We start from the raw sequence: 24526 nt of genomic DNA, 5'->3' as shown, positions 1-24526 counted from the left end.
AGGTGGAGTTCAGTGTTCTCTCCTGACCGTTAAGTTCAGAGATGAGCCATTTAGGGCTGCTTTGGAAATTCTGCCATGTCATCAGGGGCCCAGATGTCTTCTGTGCTACTGCTTTCCTATCCTAGGTATGTTTTACAACCTCAGGGTCTCCTCTTCTCCCAAGATGGCAGCTGCCAATACTACAGTCAGAGAGAAGAGGAAGCACCAAGGACAAATGGGTACATGTCTGGGTCAACCCCTTCAGTAGAAGCTTTCAGGAAGAACCCCACTCAATAACTTTCACTGTGTGGGAAAAATTCACTTCTCTTCCCTGTGTTTCTCCTTTTCTCGTGCACAGCTACCAAACCCACAACACTTCCCACGTAGGATGTGTGAGGCCTTTCTCCACACCACACAATTCTCTGAGACACCAGCTGGGTGTCCTACAATTCAACTCAATTCTCACACTGTCTACCTGGAGATAGCTTCAGATTCCATAGGTTAAGGGCTCGGTCCCACAAGACTGCCCGCCCCACAGCTTCAGATCCCAATTCCAAGTCCAGGCTGTCACCTGTGCTTCTGACTGACTAGCTATAAATCAGAGGTTCCCACAAACCCCTCCTCGGGTTTAAATAATTTGCTAGAGTGGCTCACAGAACTCAGAAAACCAGTTTTCTTACTAGATTACTGGCTAATTACAAAGGATGTTACTCAGAAACAACCAGATAGAAGATATGCCCAGGACAAGATATGGGGAATGGGGTTTGGCGCTTCCATGTCCTCTCTGAGCATGCCACTCTGCTAGACCCTCCACATGCTCACCACCCCAGAAATTCTCTGAACCCCATCCTTTTGGGTTTTTATAGAGGTTTCATCACATAGGCATGATTGATTAAATCATTGCCCATTGTTGATCAGTTCAACCTCACCACAGCCCCTCTCCCCTCCCCAGAAGCCAAAAGGTGGGACTGAAAGTTCCAGCCCTCCAATCACATGGTTGGGTCTCCTGCCTCTAGCCCCACCGTTAGGTACAGTCCAAAAGTCACCTGCTAGCATAATTTCACATGTGGTTGAAAGGGGTTTGTTATGAATATCAAGACAGTTTTATTGTTTTCATCGCTTAGGACATTTTAAGAGTTTTAGGATCCAGAAATGAGGATGAAAACCAAATATATATTTCTTATTATAAATCACAATGCCACATTCACTTATATCTCTTTGGCCAAAACTCAGTTGCCTGTCTAAAGGAAGGCTTGAAAACGTGGTTTTCCAGTTGGGTACAGTGCTGATAACATTGAATCGAGGTTCTCTTAGGAAGAAGGGAACACTAGCAGTCTCTACTCTGAGACAAATGAGATTACCATGGATCCCCTGTTAGTTACCCATGGCCTTAACCTCTGGGCCCTGCCAAATTCCTGACGTGATCATGCTGTTACTCTGTTCAAAGACGCAAACAAGGGAGCTATCTCTGTGGTTTCTTGAGTCTTATAAACTCCCCGACTTTATTTCTTGACCAAAGCCATCATCACACATGGTTCCAAAACTTGAAAAAAATTGGGGGGAACCAGTTCATCATACCTTGCTACTTCCTCTTTGGAATAACATTACTATTCAATGCTTAGTTTGTTTCAGGCTTTATTTGCAATCATGGGCTCTTAGATGTCAGGGAAACACTGCTATTGTGACATTAGCCGAGATCCTGGCTCAAGCATGCTGGCAGGTCCTCCGGCTTACTGTCCCTGAGGTTATGGCTTATAAACAAGGGAGTGAGTCCAGAGGGGATGTGCTGTTTTCCCTGCTCGGTGCCAATTCTGTTTATTCCTTGAGTACCAAGGGAGTCACCCAAGGTGAAGAAACAATCCCAGCCCATTGATTTCCGCTTGAACAATCACATTATTTTTCCTGCCTCTTTGCCCCAAATTTCCAAGGAGCAGGCAGGAGCCAAGAAGCAATATACATTCCCGAAAGGGAGGCTTCTTGAGTGGTTAAAATGATGGCACTGTCGGTGGCTGACACAGGTGGGGTGCTTGCCCTGTGCCCCAAGTCTCGACGTGGAAGACAGTGAAAAGCTCAAATCAGAAACAGGCGAGGGAGAGCTGTCATTTGTTTTCCTTCCCTTCTCATACCTGAGGGAGTTTATCCCTGCAAAATTATAATTTGAAATAAGAAAAACATTTCGGGATGGTAAATAACTATAATGTGTTCATCTATTACTACCATCTATTACTATTATTCCTTGCAAATAATTTATGTAACCAAAAGTATCTTTTAAAAAATAAATGTAATATGATCTATCTGTTTTAGTTCAACCGTAAGATTTTGTGGTTAATAATAATAATAATAAATTATTATATATAATAATATATCGGGGGGCATCTGGGTGGCTCAGTCGTTAAGCATCTGCCTTCTGCCGGGTCCTGGAATCGAGCCCTGCATCGGGCTCCATGCTCCGCTGGGAGCCTGCTTCTTCCTCTCCCACTCCCTCTGCTTGTGTTCCCTCTCTCGCTGGCCATCTCTCCCTCTCTGTCAAATAAATAAATAAAATCTTTAAAAATTAATAATAATAATAATAATAATAATATATCAGAATATAACAGTAATTCTGAGCCAAAGTAGACAGTCTGCAGTCCACACCTGTACAAGGACCCATCTGCACAGCCCTGGCCTGATGTTGTTGAGGAGCAAGGTGGTATTGAACCCCCAGATGAAGTCTCACAACAAGAAGGCAGAGCAGTGGGTCCACATTGGGCTGCTGAAAATGCTTTTTATTCCTCCCTAATTTTTTTTTAGTCAACCTGACTTTAATGGACAGATTTCCAGGTTTTAATTTATCCATCCCACCCCACACCATCCTGGAGGACTGTGGGAGAACTTTCTTTTTGGTTGCCAGCACAAGTTCCTTTCTGTCATTATGACAGTCAAGGAGAAGCTAGGAGAAGCTTATGAATCCCTTTGTAAGTTCATCCAGACAACCCCCTGCTGTGCATTTGTTTTGTTTTGCTTTTTTTTCACCTTGTCAGGATTGTCAGGGCAACCCAGGACCTCCTAGAGGGCCAGTCCCAAGAGAGGAGACCCTATTTCTGCTGATAGCATTGCTCTTTCTTGGGCTTCTCTGAAGTTGGGCTTCTCTGACCTTTGTTCATCTTGCCAGGGGACAACATGTTAGGTACCATATTGAATTTAGGTGCTGAAAACTGAGGCCCTTCAATCACCCTATTCCCAGTTCCGTTCACTTCTTTTTTTTAAGATTTATTTATTTATAAGGAGTAGTGTATGCAATAAAGTTGTTAGCATGAGCAATTAAGAGGATATAAAGAGGTTACAGTTGCTAAAGAAGTACTACCATATTTTTAAATTAATAACTTAAACTTTCCCAAATGGGTTTAAAGTTGGATTGACACCTTGATGTTATGATGTTAGAATTTTAACTTAGTATTAAGTGTTCTGTGAGCTCTCACTTTACCTTCTTTAGTTACTCTCCTTGCCAAACTCAACACACTGATCTTTGCTGTGTAAGGGGGATGGTGGGGTGGGAAGAGTCAGGGAGATAAGCTAAAATTGTTGTTGTTGTTTTTTTTATCAGATGATTGTACTCTGTATAATCTCTCAGTTTCCTGTGAAGTTTGTCTTTATGCAGGACAGCAGGGGAGACAAGAGGAATCATGAGTACAAATACAGGAAAAATTTATTTTGCCCCTCTGGTTCTTCCGCAGGTAGTAAAGAAAGCCTTGCCATTTCTCTTCTTATATGTCTAGATGAGAAATAAGCTCTTCTTCAGAATGAAATGTTTTTTCAACTAATTAGAGATGAAACTGAGCTATATTCAAAAAGTAAAGTCATAAAGCCTGATCATTGGAGAGTTGTACTTTGTTTTTGACCCTATATTGATGATATTAAGTCCAGATAGGAACCTCTGTTCCAGAGTTGCCAGATAATCACTGATGGGGTATGACCACTTTCCATATTTTTTTTCTTTACTCTCCCTCAGTTTCTGTGTATCATTCTTAACCTCAAGCATTTCTTTCTTCTTTTTTTGACTTGTAATATAAGCTAATTCAATAGCAACAATAAATAATATGGAATACTTGTCCTTGCTCTGAAGGCAGAGAGGTCTTTAGATAGCAATAGGATGAAAGGGGGATAAAAGAGGACCAGCTAAATGCAGTATGTGCATAAAGGAGAGGTAAAGAGATGGCAAACAAAGGCTGAGGAAATTTCTCTGATACTTTCTTCACCTCTCTAACATATCTTTTGTGTTCCTGCCCTTATAAATTGTGCTATTAGGAAGAAGACAAAAGTTACTGTATAGTGTATCAAAAGTAGTAGGTAGGTAGAACCAATATATTTTTCAACTAGTAAATGTATACACTTAGTATATATGATTAAAAATTGGTATAAGATAGTCATTAAAAATACCTGAATATTATGTTAAAAGTATACAATCATTGTTTCTGAAATGATGATGGGTATTCTGCCTCTTGTTTTGCTTTGTGATTATAGAAGAAAATATTGTTTTTAAAAATGTATATTGTGGGGTACCTGGGTGGCTCAGTCGGTTAAGCATCTGCCTCTGGCTCAGGTCATAATCCCAGGGTCCTGGATCAAGCCCAGAATCGGGTTCCTTGCTCAGTGGGGAGCCTGCTTCTCCCTCTTCCTCTACCTGCTGCTCCCCCTGCTTGTGCTCTCTCTCTCTCTCCATCAAATAAGTAAATAAAATCTTTTTAAAAAATGTATATTGCAACAATTTTGGGGTAAAAAACAATCTGAAAAAAAAGCATCGTGTTATTGTAAGAGAGAAAGATTTATTTATTTTAGAGAGACAGAGAGAGAGAGGGTGTGAGTGCATGAGTGGGGGTGGGAGGCAGAGAGAAAGGGAGATAGAATACTCAAGCAGATTCCCCACTAAGCACGCAGTCCAATGTGGGGCTCGAACCCAGGACTCTGAGATTATGACCCAAGCCTAAGTCAAGAGTCAGATGCCCAATCAACTGAGACACCCAGGCACCCCTCCATTCACTTTTAAGAGAGCCAGTTGGATCAGCTAAAGGACTGCCCAAGGAGTACTATCTCTGTTAGCCACAGAAAGTGATGATTCCCTTTACTAAAAGCCTGGCCCACAACCCACCCTCACTCCTTGCCCAATTCAGTATTGCCCTCACATAACCTCATTAGTCAGCCCCAGCACTCAGCTCCAAGAGGCCCCTCCAGAAAGCCTGCAGACCACTTCTCCCCTGGGGGTGACTAAGCAGAGCTTAATTAGGCCAAAACGAGCTTCATTTCTTGGAGAGAGTGCTTGTCCCTACAGTTTCAAGCATAGACTCCAGGCCACAGGGCCCAAGTTTAAATCTTGGGTGTACAGCTTACTTTGGGTAAGTTACTGAAAGTACCTCTGATCCTCATTATTCTTACCTTCAAAATAAAGATTAAAAATAGTCCTGGGGTGGCTCAGTCCTTAAGCATCTGCCTTTGGCTTAGGGCGTGATCCCCACGTTCTGGGATCGAGCCCCACGTCAGGCTCTTTTGCTGGGAGCCTGCTTCTTCCTCTCCCATTCCCCCTGCTTGTGTTCCCTCTCTTGCTGGCTGTTTCTACCTCTGTCAAATAAATAAATAAAATATTTAAAAAGAAAAAAAAAATAGTCCTTACTTCCTAGGGTTGTTTAAGAGTTGAAAGAGCTACGGTGTGCTATATATTTAGACCATACCTAACACATAATAAGCCATTAGTAAATATTAGATATTATTATTTTTGGCAAGTGCTGGAACTGACATTGTCTTTGCCAGATTCATTCATTCATCTGCTCATTTAAAATGTATTTATTGGGGTGGCTGGATGGCTCGGTCTATTAAGCAGCCAACTCCTGATTTGGGCTCAGGTCATGATTTCGGGGTGGTGGGATCAAGCCCGGTATCAGGCTCCATGTTTGGCAGGGAGTCTGCTTGGGATTCTCTCCCTCTCCTTCTGCCCCTCCCCCCTGCTCATGCTTGCACATACTCTTTCTCCCTCTCAAATAAATAAATAAATCTTTTTTTTAAAAAATGTATTTATTGAGTACATATGATACACCAGCTATTGTGATCAGCCCCAAATTAGGACAGCCATTTTACATAAATTACAAATACCTATACAAATTCTAATACATTAGCTTTTCAGAAGGTATTTTAACATGATAGCCTCCAAAACCCTGGAGTTTTAAAATGTTCATCTCCTCATATTCTTGGTTTTAAACGTTTATTTTCCTGCTTAAGAAAGCCTCCAGTGGCCAACCCACAATGACCTCTGAGAGCAAATTTCCACTGTCAGCCTCAGGGCAGAAATTCGTGGCAGGTCTTTTAAATTTTCATTTCTAATTCGGTTTTCCAAAGTGTAGAGATGATGTTTCTCCACATTTATATTCCTCTCTATTGAGATAAATACTATCTAAAGTGAGACATATGAAATAAAGGTAAAAAAACATTTAAAAGAGGGGCACCTGGGTGGCGCAGTCGTTAAGCGTCTGCCTTCGGCTCAGGGCGTGATCCCGGCGTTATGGGATCAAGCCCCACATCAGGCGCCCCCGCTGGGAGCCTGCTTCTCCCTCTCCCACTCCCCCTGCTTGTGTTCCCTCTCTCGCTGGCTGTCTCTCTCTGTGTCAAATAAATAAAAATAAAATCTTTAAAAAAAAAAACATTTAAAAGAGAGACATTGTGTCTGGACAGAATTACTGCTCAGCTAGCTGGCCCCCACTTCAGGCCTTCAAAGGACTCACAGTTACAAAGTCAAGCCCCAGCAGGAAGTAGCCAGGGTTCAAAGCCCAGCTGATACCATTGTTCCTGGGTGACCAATAGCAAGTTGTTGACTCTATGCTTCTGTTTTCCTTACCTACAAAGATGAGAAAAACAAAAACAAAAACAAAACCCCTACTCTATAAGATTGTTATGGGGCTAAATGAAGTGACCCGTCTAATCAGTGAGTACATAATTAATATCAGCTGTCAGTCACCAATTTTTTTTTCATGAGCCAGACATTTTTTTAAAGATTTTATTTATTTGAGAGAGCACAAGTTGGGGGGGGGGGGCAGAGAGAGAAGCAGGCTTGCCACTGAGCAAGGAGCCTGACATGGGAGGACTCCATCCCAGGACCCTGGGATCATGACCTGAGCCAAAGGCAGATGCTCAACTGACCGAGCCACCCAGGCGCCCCATGAGCCAGACTTTTAGACGCAGATGCTCTCCTAAAAGGAAAATGATTCACCAAACTTATAAAATTTCACATAGTACTCTTCCGCTGTCCCACATTTCATTAAATATTAGAGGTAAAATTACACCCATTCGTCCATGTAAAAACTGAGGATTGGAGAGTGGTTCCATAAGTCTATAAAACTCAGGTCAGAAAAAGAACACCAACTCAGATCATGTGACTCCATTCCCGAGGCTTTTTTTGGTTAACCTTCCTGTATCAGTGGGCCAAGGGGGAAAAAAATGACCAAGTTATTGCAAAAACCATAAACTCTTCAGAAAGCACCATTGGCTCGTCTTGAAAATGCACCCTGGCAGGATATGTTTAGGTCATTAAATTCAACATATTATGTATCCAGCAGCCATTCTTCAAGAAAGCTTCATGTCCAGTTGGAATACCAATAGGTACTGAATTCCAAACCTTATAAAGGGAGCCCCTGTCTAGCTGACAAATGGGCAATCACACTAAGTGTAAGAATAATAAAGCCATTTTTATACAGAAGTTTTGAAATAGGGGGAAATATGCTCTGTCGCTCTAATCTATCAGTTCAAAAACCGTGAAGTCTTGTGGACACTGGAGAGCAGTCCAGGGTTTCCAGACAGGTGAAGGTGAAAGCCGCAGACCAGTCAGAACAGGTCTGTCTGGCCTCTGGGGCTGGCTCTGCCAGGGAGCTATAGAAACAAAGATGTCAGGAAGGTTGTGTCCAGAGGGCCAGGCACTGTAGTCGGCATTTTACAGGGTACCCCACATAATTCTGTGTATTAGTGGGCCATAGTCAAAGGAGGGTGCTTCCAAGAAGCTGTTTTGACACAACTTCACTTTTTTATTTTGAGAGAGCATGCATGGTGCGCACAGGCACACAACGCACGAGAGGGGGTGGTGTGGCAGAGGGAGAGGGAGACAGAGAATCTTAACCAGGCTCCATGCCGATCATGGAGCCCAATGTGGGGCTTGATCTCATGACACTGAAATCATGACCTGAGCCAAAACCAAGAGTCCCATGCTTAACCAACTGAGTCACCTAGGCACCCCACAACTTCACTTTTTAAAAAAGATTACCAGGTAATGCTAACTGCCTTATCCTGACCCTCACTCCACCCTATGTATCTCTTCATCACCATTTTTGTTGAAACCTGTTGCAGGGTACGTGCTATTTGTGTTATATTTTCCATCTGCCCTTTCTGTATTTCTGTATTCCCCACCCCTGACCATAACCCGCCTCACCTCACTTTGCTTCCTTCCCCATTGTTGATAGGACCCAGCAAAATCTAGACTTACTAGGAAATTTCTTCCAAAAAAAAAAAAAAAAGGAAATTTCTTTCAATAAAGTGTCTTAAAATCCACTCTTCTGAGCCCAAGGACATTTGATTAAAATGAATTCTGATATTAACACTTATTCTAAATGGGCAAAAGATTAATAGGTAATATTTCATTCATGATTCATTCAAAAGAAAATTATGAGATTCCTCACAGATATTTGAAGGTAGTTCTGCCTTTGTATTCTGTTTCCAGGTTCAAAAGTCTCAAAACCCCTTTCTCAGTTCTCTCACATTCCAGAATTTCTATGGTCTGCCTTCTCTCTACTTGGCCTACTCATACCCTTGGTCTTCTCCAGATTGGATAAATGAAGTTCATTTATCAATTGCCTTGTGCCGGCTGTTTCACAATGAATTCCATTTGCATCGACCAATGAGTAGCTTTCATCAAGTTGTGTATTTGGACACACCTTTCATTAATGTATCTTAACCTTTATATTTAAGGTAAAAAATAATGCATTTGGTAACTGTTTCACCATTCAATTGGAGAACATGTGTGCAGATGGCATAGCAGTCAAGAACACAGGCTGCCTGGTTCTGAGCCCCAGCCCCGTCCACGTGCATTGAAAGTAATATTGGGTAAATTGTTTAACCTCTCTGTGCCTCAATGTGTTGTGAGGATCAAGTGAGTTAATATATGTAAATATATTATATATGTACATACATTACACATGCTTATTACATGTGTCAAGTATTCTTTCAAATTATATGTGTGTGTAAATATATATATATACACACACATATAAAATTATTAGTGTTATTTTTACCAATTTTAAATTGGGTACATTGTTTAAACAGATGTTTCACTTAATAATAATAAACCATTGTTTTCTTTTCTCTTTGTTTTTGATGCAACTCTAGCAGTTGGGATTGTGGTTGGGAAGGGAAACCACTTTGGGACAAGAAGCAGAGCAGGACTGGGGAAAGCTCTCGGCTTGTATGGCTCAGGTATGAACGACGCACATGTTCACAGGGTAGTTTTGTAAAAGTGCTACTAAAGGAGAAAATGAGAGATGATGTTTCGGTCATGAGTATTACTCAGAATCTTTTTTTCACTGAAAATATACTTGTAATTACTTGATTTGTTCCACCATCAAAATGGCTGCACCCAGAAGACCTCATCGGAAAGGCAGGTGCCCAGTTATTTAATGGGGGAAGCGTTGTCATACTGTGAAAGTGCAAAGGGGAAATGGGTCAACTCAGAAAGCCACTTGCCAGGGCCGGCCCAGGTGCGAGTGCGCCAGCTGTGCAGACGGTGGGAGAGCGTGCCCCCGAGCCATCCCTGAAGCCATCCATGAAACTTAGAAGGATAAAAACCAGGCCTCACTTAGACCAGAAAAGAGCAGTGAGATATCCAAGAGAATCGAAACACCCAGCTAAGCCTCTCTCCTAAGCCAGCGTTTAACCAGCTGAGTCACCCAGGCACCCCACAACTTCGCTTTTTAAAAAAGATTACCAGGTAATGCTAACTGCCTTATCCTGACCCTCACTCCACCCTATGTATCTCTTCATCACCATTTTTGTTGAAACCTGTTGCAGGGTACGTGCTATTTGTGTTATGTTTTCCATCTGCCCTTTCTGTATTTTCTGTATTCAGAAAATACAGCTCAGTAAAGCCAGGACAGAAGGCAGTTAACGCTCCCCCCGCCCCTCAGCTCCCCCTACACCCATGGCAGATAGAACACTTACCCTCCCAAGCCTAGGAGACATCACAGATTCCTTCTCAACATCGTGCTCCAGGTCGGTTTCCCCTTCAGTGCCTGTCACTGGGACAGGCTACTTAATTTGTAGGGCCCAGTGTAAAGTGAAAATATGGGACCCAATGTTTAAAAATTAAGAATTTCAAAATGACTGCAGGAAAGTGTTAAACCAAGTGCAAGTCCCTTCTGAGCACGGGGCTCTGGTCTTCCGCCCAGAGTCAGCCCAGTCTGCCATAGATCAGTTCCCTGGGAAGCAGACTCCAAAAGCCTGAGAGCTGCATGGGGCGGGCTTATCCAGGAGAGCTCTTATATATACTTCTGTAAGGGGGTGAGGGAAGCAGGACAGGGCAAGAGAAGCTGAACTGCCCTGCAATTGGGGCAGAGGCCTCAGGGGATTCCCTAGAGCTGAGATTGCCCCTGGAGAGGCAAGGGGCCTGGACCTCACGCCCCCCACATTGAATAGCCAACACTCCCTGGACGCAGGCTTTCCCAGGCAAGGGTTATGGCCTTGGGCAACATGGCTCTCTTGGGCAGAGGCTAATTCCCAGAGAAACTCCACCAAGTGCTTCAGCCACAACTACTCCCGGTAGCGGGGGGCCAAAGGGCCCCACTCTGAAAGGAAATCGGGGCTGAGTACCACTGCATACGCCACCCCCATTGATGGATGGTGAATATTTTCCATTCCTGAAATAGATGTTGCAGTTGATAACCTTCTGGGACCAGTGCGACAAGGTCATTTCAATAAAATAAAACAAGGCAAACAGCAAGAAAAAAGACTACCAGGAAAAGCTCCGGGGATGTGTGCCTCTCCTCCACGCCAGGGGCAGAAGATCGGAGCCCCGACTGTATGGGGAGGCTTGAAAGCTGCAGCAGGTGCTTTAGAAACCGGCAGCTTTTTATGTTGTTCTTATTATCTGTATTTGTTTTCTCATATTTTTCCATTTTCACAATGAGGAGATGCTGGCATTTTTAAATGAACTTTGCTAAAGAACAAAAAGGAAAACAAGGGGCCCGTTTTTGTCCCTGCGTGGCTCAGGAGATGGGGGACAGCATGTCTTCCAGGCTCAGCGAGGGAACCGTAGACAGACTGGCAATGGGAGAGCCCCAGGGCCAGGTGGACATTCAGAAAGGAGCAGCATTCCTGGCGCTCAGGCCCAGAGGCCTCCTCTAGTCATACCGTGGAGGCTTCTATGTCTTCTTTAAAGGCCAAAAGGGCTATTTAAAATTACAGTGCCAAGATTTCTGAGATAATATATATAAAATTTTTATACACCATGAGGGTTATATTAATTATATTAATATATTCTACATTATATGGTATATATTATATATAATGAATATACATTAATAATTAAGGCTTCTGGTTTTACACCTTTAAGAATGTTCTCCACCAAATGGCCCAGATCAGTACAAGTATTTTTTGAGACTCTCAAAAACACAAAATATGTTTATGACTACCAATAAGGAGAAAAAAAAAAGATGTTCTGGACATCAAGTTCAGAATTTAATCACTATGGAATTATTTTCTGGCTGCCTTAAAATTGCAAAATTTTAAGTTCAATAGCTTCTGGTTCTATTTGTAGCAAAAAGTTAAAGTTTTATAGTAAATTCAATTAATAAATTTCTAGTGCACTGAAACAAGTGTACTGATAAATATGAATTATTGTAAAAATATTTTGTGAACATGAGGTCAATAATTTTTAATATTCCTAAATGGAGTATGTTTATAAAACACGTTAAAATGTATTATATATCTTTCAGACTTGTAGTGCTTTGTATTTTAATCTGGGGTTTGATTCCTTCATTTCAATCACAATGTTTGCAGGTTTTATAATGTTCAAGTGAAGGAGGTGCTTGGAAGTGGTTTTATCCTCTAAAATGATGGACTAAATTGTTTCCAGGCTCCAGTATACTAAGCAAACCCCAAACGGAAACAAATACCTCTACTAGAAGGTATTTCTTGAGTCTCAGTCTTATGGCAAGGCCCACCTCTCAGAAGTCCTAACTCGCAGCAATAAGTCAGACCATGGATTTCTTCCACACACCAGTGTCTACGTCCAGCAGAAACTTGATGTGATGACATGAGGAAGTTCAATGTCAAATATGTTGCCACAGAGATATCCTGATTGGAGGAGGTACATACGTGTGTATTTGGAGGTGGTCCCTCAAGTGGACCCTTACACCCATTTCACCTCCCACCCCCATTGGCTTCTAAGGACCTCCAAAGAACCCACCAAGACACTGAGAATTGAAAACCACTCTTCCAAATACTGTCTGCTTTGCACAGGGCTGTTGTCAGAATCAAAATGAGATTCTAGCCATGAAAGAGAAGAAAAAAAGATTCCAAGTACCTACAGATGCTTCTCTTATTCATAATACTTTCTATGTTTCAAACAAGTAAACCACAATAAAATGAGTATCTCCCAACAGGATGAATAGCCACGTGAAGGCAAAGTATATGCCTTTTCTCGGCGCACCTTTGGACAGGGTAGGCTCTCAGTGGATATTTGTTGACTCCGAAAGCATGTAGCCTCCTATCCCAGCACACAAAGTAAATTTGTGTTCAAGACCCAGAGAAGCTCTCAGTAATTAAGCTGGAATGTCCTCCAAAGGATTAGTTGTAAAATACAAAATGCATAATGACAGCCAACATTTATTGAGAGTTTCTTCCAGTGCTTTACATGCTACTGATATCTATGAGGACTGTACTATGATTGTATTACCTTTCAGATGGGAAAACTGAGGCATAGAGATGTTAAGCAACTTGCCCCAGGTCATATAGCTACTAAGCGTCAGAGCTTGGTCTCGAACAAGGAGGCCTTGTACCAGTCCAAGTTCTCAGTCACTAAACCTCAGAAGAATAAAAGCAGATGCTGGTCTCTGGTCACTGGAACTCATTGGCCTTGTGGGGGTCCTGTGTTCAACCCAGACAAAGAGGTGAACTCCTGGTCCCAGCTCTATTCAATCAGCTAACTCTGCCTTTTTGGAAATACAGAAACAAAGGGTAGATATAGAAATCATCTGGCCCAAATCAGGTGACTAGTTGACATAGGTGTGGTACCAACACAGATACCGAACCATTTGGTATCTAAACTATCAGGCCGCATCTTCGGGATCTAAATATATTTTGAAGAGTGAATGAATGAAGCCAGCACCTCTGCTTGGTATACAAAACACAAGATTCTCAATCCTTCCATTTGCAACTAGAAGGAGGATTTTACTGGGACAAGTGGGTGGCTCAGTCAGTTAAGCGCTAGGTGGCTCAGTCGGTTAAGGGCCTGCCTTTGGCTCAGGCCCTTATCTCAGGGTCCTGGATTCGAGTCTCACATCTGGCTCCTTGTTCAGCAGGGAGCCTGCTTCCCCCTCTGCCTGCTATTCCCCCTGCTTGTGCTCACTCTCTCTATCACAAATAAATAAATAGATCTTTAAAAGAAAAAAAAGCAGGATTTTACTGATTCAGGGTAAAGGACTCACCAGGGGTTGTGCAGTAAACTTTGTAAATACCCAGGTTCTATCTTCTGACCCAGGTTCACCAGGCCTAAGGGTTGTTGCCCTTTTAGCTGCAAAACAAGTGATTCTAGTATCAGAAAGACCCTGTCCTGTGTTTGAAAGGCATACTTCTTATCCGCCTGAGGCTTGGCTAAATAGAAAGAACTTGTGCATTTTCTTTTTAAAGAAACCATGATAGTGGGACCCCTGGGTGGCTCAACTGGTTAAGCGTCTGCCTTTGTCTCAGGTCATGATCCCAGGATGGGATCAAGTCCCGAGTCCGGGCTCCTCGCTCAGCGGGGAGCCTGCTTCTCCCTCTGCCTGCTGCTTCCCCTCCTTGTGCTCGCTCTCTCTCTCTTTCTGACAAATAAATAAATAAAATCTTTAAAAAATAAAAATTAAAAAAATAAAGAAACCATGACAAATCCCCTCATCCTCACTGCCCCACCTCTGACCCCCTGGCTGGGACTGGGGTGGTGAGGGAAACGAGGAGCAGGCCCCTGTGGTAGTCAGAGCACACGGCATCTCTGTGTGGCTCGGCTTCCTCCTCCCAGGTTGCCTGGGCTCCTAGGAAAGGCCGCACATCTAAGAGGGAGACACAGCATCCTGCACCCAGCCGTCATTCACCCCGCATGTCTGCCAGGAAGGGGGTGTGGTTTGACAGCATTCAGGCCACCAAGATGCACAGACAGGCTGGGACTCAGTTTGCAAGGCCGTTTCCATCCCCCGCTGGTGCCAACAGCTCACTGTGGTTCTAACCCTCCGGATTCCTTCCGAGGAGCCAGTTATCTGCTAGACTTCCTTTGTTCTTCAGGGCTCCCTTTTGGCGTCTCTGCCAAGGACATGTTTTGGCTGGATCCACTGCCCTGGCCTCTGCACAGCTCTGGGAAACTGAGCTAAGAGAAACATGGCCCAGGAGGTAGATGGGGAGCTGGAGTTTTCAGTCTGCTTGAACGCAGGGCCTTACAACGGAAATGTGCACCACCAGCAACCCGGAGCTCCTTGGACCCATGACCAGCATCTTCCTGAGATGCCATGAGCCCCCCCACCTTTTCAGAGATTGGATTGCTGGCCAGAGCAAAAAGAAGGCAAAGTATATGCCAAGGGGGGACCTCTGATTAACTCTTCTCTGTGCAATGGGGAGTGGGGTTGGGGTGGAAGGTGGTTCTTACCTCTGTTAAAGACGGGAAGCGGACAGTGCGATCTGCACTGACCCTTTTGGGTTTTGCAGTCGGAACTGAAACTCACAGATCACAGCACTCAATGATAATGAATGGCTATGGTGAATGCAGCTATTCCCCCAAATACTGGTACAGCATAATCAATCGTGTGTCTTCGGCCGATGTCACATCTGCTCAAGAAAGCTCTGTGCAGCATTATAAGTCCAGGCCAAATTCCTCTTCACTCAGATTCCTCCTCTGGGTCCTAGTGGGTGCATCAGCGAATGGTGATAATCACGTGGCTTGTTCAGATGTTTTATTTGTGGTGACATCTCTTCAGTCTCCTCTAGAGAGGAAAAGGAGTGTCTTTTTCATCCTTCAATTCACCGTGGCAGCCAGAATGGAGACTCACATACAGCAGGCATGTAATAAAATGGAAGTTACATTAATAACAGGCTGTGGAGCGGAGAATAAATTCAGTCATGTGAACTATAATATTCAGCATTTATTCATTGGCAGAGAGAGAAGTGAAGAAGGAATTGGCCAGATTGTTTTATTTGGAGCCCTTCTGAGCACATAGTAAGTGAAACATCCAATGGAAAAATAGCCTGGTTTAATGGTATGAACTTTGACTCTGCGATAACCGATCGTCCTTAAAACCATCCTGGATTTGTTTTCCTACTAAAGAGCAGGATACTGAGCACAGTTCTGCGAAGCGTTCCTTTAGGGAGATTTCTCAGCATCAAATAAAAGAGTGACTTCTCAGTGTTGCAAAAGAGGCCCGGCTGTTGGTTTTGGCTGGGAGCAAGCACTGAGCTGGCTCCGCTCAGAGATGGCAGGATGAGATAAACACGGCTGTATGATGTCACTGAAACAGTCTTATTTTCATCAGAAGCTAAATTCAAACGCCCTCGGGGAAATGGATTATTTTGTTTTGCTTTGAATTACTACAGCCTTCTAAAATTCATTTTTGCCTCTGTAAGTGTTGGAATTTTCCAATGGACTCCAAGTTCCATGGAGAGACTCTTGGAAAACTGTGCTCCTCTGGGTGCCTGGAAAGAGCCCTCAGCAGTGACTATACAGCAGTAGGCCTGCAATCTGAGCCCGGCTTTCTGCACCAGATGTTGACTGGCATGTCTACAAGAAGGCCTTGAGGTCCTGGATCCAGGGTGGTGAATCAGAGTTTGTCCTTGGCTCTCGCTAGAGTCACTGCATCCAGACCTGAGTGCTCAGTACTCCGACTGACTAAAGAAATGGTGAGTCAGTATTTAAAATGAGAAGAAGCTCCAAGAAGAACAGCGAGGATGCAGAGTCCTCAAAGTAGCTCCTTTCCCACCCCCTTCCCCCCCAACACACACACACGTGCACATACACACACACACACAGCTCTACTCCATATCTCTCCAAAACCCAAAGCCATCTTGCGTAAGTGATCTGGAAACGTCTAACTTGGGAGAGAGAGAGGAGATCCCGACACTCACATCGGTTGTTCCATCCATGTTCACAGAACAGGGACTGGAGGGGGGTTCTCCAAGCACAGCAGAATTGGGATAGATTTGTCAAATCATTCATCTGCAGAGGTGACACCTAATGCCATCACCAGACACTGCCTGGTTGCCTTCTAGAGGATGGGTTGATTGCGTAGGATCTGAAACCAACTCTCGGATTGAACTTCTGCTGCTGCCACTCCTCTGATTCTGCTCCCTTGTGTTTCAGTTTCTTCCTCTATAAAATGTAATTGCAAATCATAACCCCATGGGACTCTCTAAAGGATTAAATGAGATATTCCTTGTAAAGTGTTTACCATGGTAAGGGCTTAATAAATGTCAGCTAATATTATTTGGTAATTGGTCTTCAAGGAAATTCTCATTTTCCTCCATAACGCAAGGATGGATTGATCTCTCAGCTGAGAGTGATTTTGCCTTCCTGTGCTCCTAGTTTCTAGACCTATTTTTTAGGAATTCAAGCTAGTCATTTAGTTCTAATATCTAAAGGGATTAGATGTTCATGAACTCCTCCAAGAGAGCTAAGTCTTACACGACTTAGATCACAGCTTTGTACAAACCACTGTGTTAGTTGCTGTGGAAAATATACAATTAGCACTTAATCAATGTTTTAATCAAATGATTCCCTGGCTTCAGCAGGCAGGAGGGTTCACCAAGGGTAAATACAGCACACTGGGCACGATGGTTATAATAATAATTGGCCTGATGAATGTGAAAGCTTCTAACACAGTGACAGGAATCTAATTGTCCTTCAGATTTATTAAATTATATGCAATCATTTCAAATTCATTTTAAACATCTTTACAGTGACTTATACTCTACACAGACAGTCTGAGTCAGTGGAAAAGTGGAAACTGAGATGTGAATCTGATTACAGTTGATGTAAAGCTTGCACTTTGCCAGACAGCATTTGCACTTGTTACATAAGTAAATAAATGGTCATTTTTCTCAGTCTCTTTTGGAGAGGCAACTGCATGACACAGAGAAGAACATGGATCTTAGTCCACAAATAGGTATGATTATACCTGATATATAGGGACACTGAAGTTCAGAAATATCAAGGGACTTTTTCCAGAGCCAGGATGCAAGTCTCAGAGAAAAAACCTTTAAGTGAGATAGTGGTAATGAAGGATAGTCCAAAGAAAGGCAGGCAGAGACAAGAGGTCCCCACCCTAAAAGGAAACCACCCTTAAAAAGACTTTACACCACCCTGGAAGGAGCCCTCCACCCTTTCCCACGTGAACGACTACCTGATAGGTTCATGAGTGAGTGGACAAAACCTGATCGATTGGGTGACAGGCACACGGAGGGTTAATCAGATTAAAACAGCCCACACCAAAGAGTACATAAAAACCTCTAGATTTAAATGCCAAACTGGCAACCCCTCGGGTCCCCTCCCTCTTCGGGAGCTTTGTGCTATTGCCCAATAAACTGTGCTTTACTCTCTCTCAATAAACCTTGCTTTGCCGCCCACCACTCTTCGTCTGGTCTACCTCTTCATTCTTCAAAGTGGTGTGACCAAGAACCACGGGCACTGAAGGAAAAGAAATCCTGCGACGGTATTTTTGAAAGTTCTTTGTCAGCGACAAAGTCTGAAACAGTATTCTTGTGAACCGTAGGCATTTACTAAGCAGCTACCCTGCCCCAGAGGCCATGTAGGACCCTGTAGTTTGAAGATATCCCACCTTGAAGGAGTTTCCAGCATAGGGGACACAAGTGTACTGAAGAAGTATGTACAGGACACAGCAGGGTATGAAGAAGGGAGTGGTCACTTGTAGAAAGGTGAAAGCAGAGGTTTTCCCCAGGAAGAGACACGTGAGCTGACTCACAAAGCTAGGTAATTAGAGGTTCATCAGAAAAACAGGACTGGGGGGAAAGAAGGTCAAGGCAAAGGCAGAGTAAAGGCTGGGGAACAACATGATCAGACTTAGGTTTTCACATTCTTGGGGGCAGCTGCCAGGAGAAGGGATTGAAAGCAGGATACTCTCCATTCTAACAGGCCAGGCAACAGATGATGACCGTTGGACTAAGGCAGTGAAGTCATGAAAGCAAAGAGGCAGAGGTGATATAAGAGGTGTTAAAGAGGTAGAGTTAACTGAATTTGGTCATTCTTCAAGCTTGGAGGAGAGAGAAAGACAGAGGTCTAAGCTGGCAACCTGGTTTCCAATTTGAGTACTAGGGGAACTCTGGTGTCATTCACTGGGAAGGGAAACCCAAGAGGGGAAGGTAATAATATAGTGGGCTTGATGACGTCCTCTCAGCTACTTTTTTTGGGTCTGAGTCATTACAGATGACTTCACCTTTTGATTCAGGGAAGTTTTCTTTCATTCACCTTCCTTGTGTCTTAGCTAACAATTAACTGCAAGAGGGGAAACAAAACATCCCAGCTCTGCTTTCCAAATGATTACCCTGCAGTAAAACATAAAGGCCATGTGGACTTCAAGTGAAAGACACAGGTGCGTGCTCTAAGCACAGTGCCCATGCAATTTGTCTTTGGGTTTGTGTCAGAACCTAATAAGCACCTGCTATATTTTTATAGCTGGGTAGTAGGACTTAATAGGACCTTGCTGAAATGATAATTATACTGCCTATGAGCCCAGACTGTAGGTGTGGATAATGGAAGCCTGCAGTAAGGCATGGACTCCAGAAGCTCAAGGACATCTGCATGTAGGATGAAATGTCTCTTTCAAACAGCCTGTGGGCATTTTAGGTCTGGGTCCTCATGGTGTCTCCCCTAACCTCTTCTGAAGGCAGGGGCATCCCTTCTAGAGGGACATAACACCACAGAGAGTGTGACCAGGCCAGTGGTCAGTGTCTTTGGTGAATACATCTCTTAGTCAAGCACAGACCTTGAGAAGGGGAGCTTGGGCTGGATTCTAGGCTGCACTGGTCCCCTCACATGCTCTCTCCTGCTTGGTACAACTGCAAACACTATTATCCAGGACCTCAGATAATAGCTTTTAACTGCCTCATAGCCCCCAACCCTCAGAAGGACCCCGTCATGAGAACTTACTATTGGAGACCTTAGAATCTCTTATAACAAAGCACAGTGGAAAGTGTGTCGAATATCCACTATGTGCTAGGCACTTGAAGAAACAAAAGAACAAGTCTCCATTAGTAGCAATACTAGGTAGGATCCAAAACACATCCCCAGGACGGGATGGAAGCAGGAAAGCCAAATACCACGTGATCATGGAAAAATTAAATTTTTTAATAGCAAGAAAAGTAAGGTTAAGCTTTTATTCCTGGTTTTCATTCAGATCTTAATGTCACAGATTAAAATCTGAGTTGCCTGTTTTCCAGCTAGAGGAAAGGCCCTCAATATTTAAAACCAGAATGTGGATTTGTGTCAAGAAGTATGCTGTGGAACCAGATTCCATCAGGAGATCCTAAATTGTGTTTTCCCTTTGTTTAGCGCCCCAGGCCATCCTCGGTTGAAAGTCCTTCTACAGAACAGAACAGAGGATACGAATATATGTTTGAGGAATCCGTTTTTGAATAGGGACTGAATAACATTAAGAACCCATTCTCTGTTGAGTCACTTTACAGGCTTTAGGACAAACCATGGGAGACAAGATGAAGAAAGACTCTCCTCCAAGACATCGTGTTCTGACATGTTCAAGCTTGAACCTTCCTGTATTATTATTTATCCAGAAACAAGCAAATATAGTCCCACACTATAATTTGCCAAGTAACCACAGACGGCACAAAGCAGGATTTCTCAACCTCAACGCTATGGAGATTTGGGGCTGGATAATTCTTTCTGCGGGCCTGGGGGAGGAGGCAGTCTACACTGTAGAAAGTTTAGCAGCATCCCTGACCTCTACCCATTACATGGTAGTAGGATATTTCCCCCCTCTGTTATCACAACAAAAAATGTTCTCTAGTATTGCCAAATCACCCCTGGTTGAGAAACACTGACTTGGAGTAGCACTACCTCTCAAATCCAAGTTCAGCCAGATACAGAGTCAGCTGAGCATCTGAAGGGCAACAAGGTACTACTGCCTACTGTTGTAATGACAAGGACTTAGGGCAAGTGAGTTGAAACTCTCTCACTGGCTCAGGCCCTATAAATTTAAGATACTGAGTAAATAGTTTACTACAAATGCGAGAAGTGATTTGGTCTATCATCCCTGTTCAACCTTAAGCTCCTGGTGATTCTTTTTTACCAGACAGAAAAATTTTAAAATAATTATAGTATCATTATTATACTATATCTGTACATCAGTAGTCTTTCCGTAGCAGTGACAGAAACTCAATTCAAGGTGGCTTAAGTAAAGAGAGAGAGAGAAAGTATTTATTAGGATATGAAACAGAAAATCCAGGGGTAGAAGTGGCTCTAATTACACCCAGATCGAGGTATTCAAAGAGTGACACTAGGAATATTTCAGTTCTACTTTTTGGTCATATTTCCTCTATGTTGGCCTTGTTTTCAAGGTGCTTTCCTAAGATGGTGACAGAGATGGCCACTGAGACTCCAGGATGATGTCTTAGAAACTCCAGTGGAAAGAGAAGGTCTCTTTTCCAAGTGTTTCAGCCAAAGTTCCAAGGTTAAGTCTCATTGACCTGATTTGAAATAAATGCCTATACCATCTGATCACATGCAAAAGCTAAATTTTTGTAGCCAATCATTGTAGCCAAAGAAATGGATCACTCCAGATTACTTCCCAGGCTTGTCAGCACATACTGTAATAGGGAGCCTCTAAGATGGTCTTCATTGATTCCTGCCACCTGATTTTCATGCCCTTGTGTATTCTGTTCTTTTTTTTCTAATTTAAATTCAATTAATTAACATATACTGTATTACCAGTTTCAGAGGTAGAGTTCAGTGATCACCAGGTGTGTACAATACCCAGTGTTCATCACATCACATGCCCTCCTTAATGCCCATCATCCAGTTACCCACCACCCACCCCCCTCCCCTCCAGCAACCCTCAGTTTGTTTCCTATGATTAAGAGTCTCTTATGGTTTGTCTCCCTCTCTCATTTCATCTTGTTTTATTTTTATGTGTATTCTGTTCTTGAGTGTAGAGTAGAAATGAGTGTAGAGTAGAAATGAGTTTTAATTTCTAATTAAAATTTCTAATGAACAGAATATAGCCAAAAGTGATGGGATATCACTTCTGAGATTCTGTTACAACAACACTTGCTCACCCTGCCATATTACAAATTGTCCTATGGAGAGGCCTTTAAGGCAAGAAAGTGATGGTTCTATCCAAGAGCCAGCAAGAACTAAAGTCCTGCCAATAGTCATCTGAGTGAGCTCAGAAGTACATCTCTCTGAGTCAAGCCTTGAGATTGATTCCAGCCCTGACTGACACCCTGACTGCAGTCTTATGAGAGATCTTGGGGTAAAGGCACAGAAAAGCTGCTCCCAGATTCCTGATGCAAAGAAGCTATGAGATAGTATTTGTTGTTTTAAGCCAATACACTTTGGGGCTATTTGTTATACAGCAATAGATAACTAATACAATGCACCCCACCCCCCCCCCCACATACATGCACCCCCAGGGATAAAATAGGGGACCTCTTCACCAAATACCATGGCTTGAGATTGGGGGAGGCAAAGCCCAAAGGCATGCTGGTGTTCAAAAACTCATACTCATTATAACATCCAATTCAGGTTGTTTGAACTGAAAAAACATATAAGTTTCCAAAAAAAATAAGGAAAATACTCTCTGACACTCTCCTCATAGGGGAAAAAAACTATAACTTTCATATGACTGCATCAGGAATGGATTTATACTGACCTGGCTTGCAAGAGACTTTGCAAAGCCACACATCCTGAGGGTGATGGCTAAGAGCACTGTGTTGACAGCATTCACCCTGGAAATGGAAACTGCTAGACACCAAATTTGAGCAGAACTTTTCTGTTCCTTTAGGCCTGCCTGCTCTGGGTTTTTAGTTTCCACTATTACATAAGCCCTGATGTATTCCTTGTTGACAGTGACAGTTTATTTTCTCTTCCTATTAAACAGGAAATTGAACAGCTAAGAAGAAGCTGAAATATCAGTGAGTCTTGGCCATGCTATTATGAATTTGTAGTTCAATTTTGAAATAGTGGCATTGAGGTCTTGACTGAAATTTTTCTTCCAAAGTGTCCCTGAAGCACTAAGATAAGGTAGCTGGAGGCTCTGAATTACTTCAGGTGCTCTAGAACATGTGATATGTAGGAGGGATTTCCCCTTGTTTTCTCATTTCTATGTTCTTGCTTACCTTGTCTGGGTCATGGTAAATACCCTGGGAGAAATAAAGCCTCCACCAAGCATTTGATCACCAGAAAGAGCAGAAGGTAAGTACTGAAGAGACTGTGACTTGCTGACAATAACCCACTGGAGCCCAAGTCTGTCCACATTGCGCATGATGATAAGTCACAAAGTGGAGAGAATTTAGGAAGTGACTTGAGTACCAGGTACTTGAGTACCAGAATTCACCAGTAGTACTTGTGAGTACTATTACTTAGGACCATTTGCACCATATTATTTTATGCAGCCTCTACACAGTGTGGTATTTGATACTCTAAAGCATGCAGTCGATTGATTTATTTCCAGGGTAGTTAGATCTAGTAAAATGCTGAGTTACACTGATAGATTTAGTCAGTGTGTATTTTTAGAGTAATAGTGGCTCAGTGGGTTATCAGATATCCGTGATCCTTCCATCAACATTGAGATCTTTCCTTTACATTTCTTTATAATGAACTGAACACACTTTTAAAGATCTGCTTACTCAAAAAAAAAAAAAATCCTATTGTGTTTCAGATGCTGAAGGCATAGGGAAGAAAGACACATCATCAAACAAGATCTTTTTTAAACCCAAAGGTTCCACCCAAGGACCAGGTTGGAAAGATCCTTATTTGTCTTTTACTGTATAGTTCTCCAAAACAAAGAAAAAAAGGAGGGGGAGCTTTAAAAGCATTTAAAAAAAAAAAAAGTTTCTTTTTTTTTTTTTAATTTGCATTGATCCACATTTCCTGAGACCATCAGAATCTCACTAATGGCAACAGGACAGTATTCCTTTGACTCCAACCCACTCACATATTTTGGGGGGTCCAGCTCCTTCAAAATTCTCCCAGCTGATTGAGGCAGCTCCTGGTTGTATTCAGTGACTGTGAGAATGGAGAGGAGTTGGCTATGAATAGAGAGCACCATTCCTTCCTACAAGTTCTTGTAGCTGCATGTGGAACCTGCTGACTCCTTCTCTCCTGCTTTGGAGACTGCTGCCTCTGGCTGCCAGATCTAGGATGCTCCCACCTGCCCTGTTTCAGAAACATGCTGGTCCCTGTGTCCTGTGCTCTGCCCGTGTCCTCACTGAAGTACGGCAGTGCTGGGCACTGCGTTCTGCTTTCAAGCTCCGACAGAGATAAGTAGAGAGGTTCTTGGATCTTTTAATTTTATTACTTCATCTCCCTGGGACTCTGTCACATGTTCTGGGGGATTCGGAAAAAGAGCAAATCCCAAAAGTTCTAAACTGAGCTCTCTCCTGATGCTGGCCTTTCCTCCTTGAGCCAAGTTTCTGTAAAGGACTCCCTCTGCCCTCAAGGGTGAGTCTTGCCATCTAGACTGTCTGAAAACCTTGGATACATAGTTTAGTCTCTCAAGCTTAGACACTCCCCAGTTCTTACAGAAGGAGAGAATCACTGTAGATATGAGTCAAGTGAGACTGAGCACATGTGAGAAACATAATTCAGTGTGTCTGGGGAGATCCAAGGCAATTTTCTTGTGTTTATGGGCACTATTGATCCTAATGAAAGAAAACTCAAGAAACAATTAGCATTGACTATGGAGTGTAAACAAACTAATTAAAGAATTTCATACGTATTTTTCTCTGCTTTCAAACATGACCTAACTTTAAAACATTGCAGTTTGTCATGAAGAATCAGACTCTGAAATCAAACCACCACTTAGAAGCTAAGTTAAATTCACCATGTCACTTAATCTCTCAGAGTCTGTTTCCTCATTTGTAAAATGGGGATAACATCACCGTTATCCACTGAATTGTTGTTAGCATTAAGTAAGCTCGTGAATGTAAGCAGAGCACAGTACCTGGCACTGAGTAAGCACCCAGCCAAGTGTTTGTCGATTATAGGTATGGCTGTGTGTGTACATCAATATTTCTTTATACTATAATACAGATGTTCAAAAGCATTTTCAAAGCCCCTCTA

At 42.9% G+C, this 24526-nt stretch overlaps 1 long non-coding RNA gene across 1 annotated transcript in view; it reads right to left on the bottom strand.

Moving 5' to 3' along the window:
• LOC113263917 (uncharacterized) overlaps nucleotides 1-21204 on the bottom strand; it is a 31031-nt gene extending 9827 nt beyond the window's left edge. Inside the window, exons 1-2 of the long non-coding RNA XR_003319457.4 lie at nucleotides 14873-21204; nucleotides 13686-13771 (exon numbers count right to left, since the gene is read on the bottom strand). This is a non-coding gene — a long non-coding RNA (uncharacterized LOC113263917). The remainder of the gene's footprint in view (nucleotides 1-13685; nucleotides 13772-14872) is intronic.
• Between the last annotated feature and the right edge of the window lie 3322 nt (nucleotides 21205-24526).

Source organism: Ursus arctos, unplaced genomic scaffold (genome assembly GCF_023065955.2).
Source record: "Ursus arctos isolate Adak ecotype North America unplaced genomic scaffold, UrsArc2.0 scaffold_15, whole genome shotgun sequence".
In the NCBI taxonomy this organism is placed as follows: domain Eukaryota; kingdom Metazoa; phylum Chordata; class Mammalia; order Carnivora; family Ursidae; genus Ursus; species Ursus arctos.
The sequence above is the reverse complement of the archived record's forward strand: the minus strand, read 5'-3'. Positions and strand labels throughout refer to the sequence as shown.